Raw genomic sequence first — 637 nt, 5'->3', positions numbered from 1 at the left:
AGGTCTTTGGCCAGCAGTGGTGGCCCTGGGGATGGTGGCAGGGCTGTGGCCCCGCTCCTCCTCCTGGCACTGCCACTGAAACCTGATGTGTGGTTGGTGTTGGATTGCAAACTACTGCAACGCCCTTCCTGGTGGACAAGGCCACCCCAGGGTGTCACAATCCCAAGTGACACCTGTCCTGCAGCAGGACCTGGGGACGCTGCAGGGACTGCCTTCCCCAGGTGCTTCCCCAGCACCAGGACTCCTGCACAGGCAGTGGGGTGGCACAGTGGGACACCTGTGGTTGTCCCACCTGGGTGACGACATGACACAAGGGGATGGGATCTGGTGAAGGGCAGTGATGAGGACACTGCCAGGGTGTCAGGGTTGGGTGGACACTGCCAGCATGAGGGACAGTGATGGCATATCACTGGGGGAACCTGGCCAGACTGGGGGACACTGCCAGGGTGGTCAGGGCTGAGGGGCACTGCCACACCAGGGGACAGTCCCAGTGGGGTAGGGTGGTGGGGACCCTGCTGGGCTGGGGGACACTGATGGCAGGTCAGGGCTGGAAGGACGCTGCCAGTGGGGGTCAGGGGACACTGCCAAATGCAGGGACAGGGGAGCACTGCCAGACTGGGGGATGCTGCCAGGGGGG

The sequence above is a fragment of the Nestor notabilis genome, unplaced genomic scaffold (genome assembly GCF_000696875.1).
Source record: "Nestor notabilis isolate BGI_N333 unplaced genomic scaffold, ASM69687v1 scaffold23123, whole genome shotgun sequence".
NCBI classification, from domain to species: domain Eukaryota; kingdom Metazoa; phylum Chordata; class Aves; order Psittaciformes; family Psittacidae; genus Nestor; species Nestor notabilis.
This window is presented reverse-complemented; position numbering follows the sequence as displayed.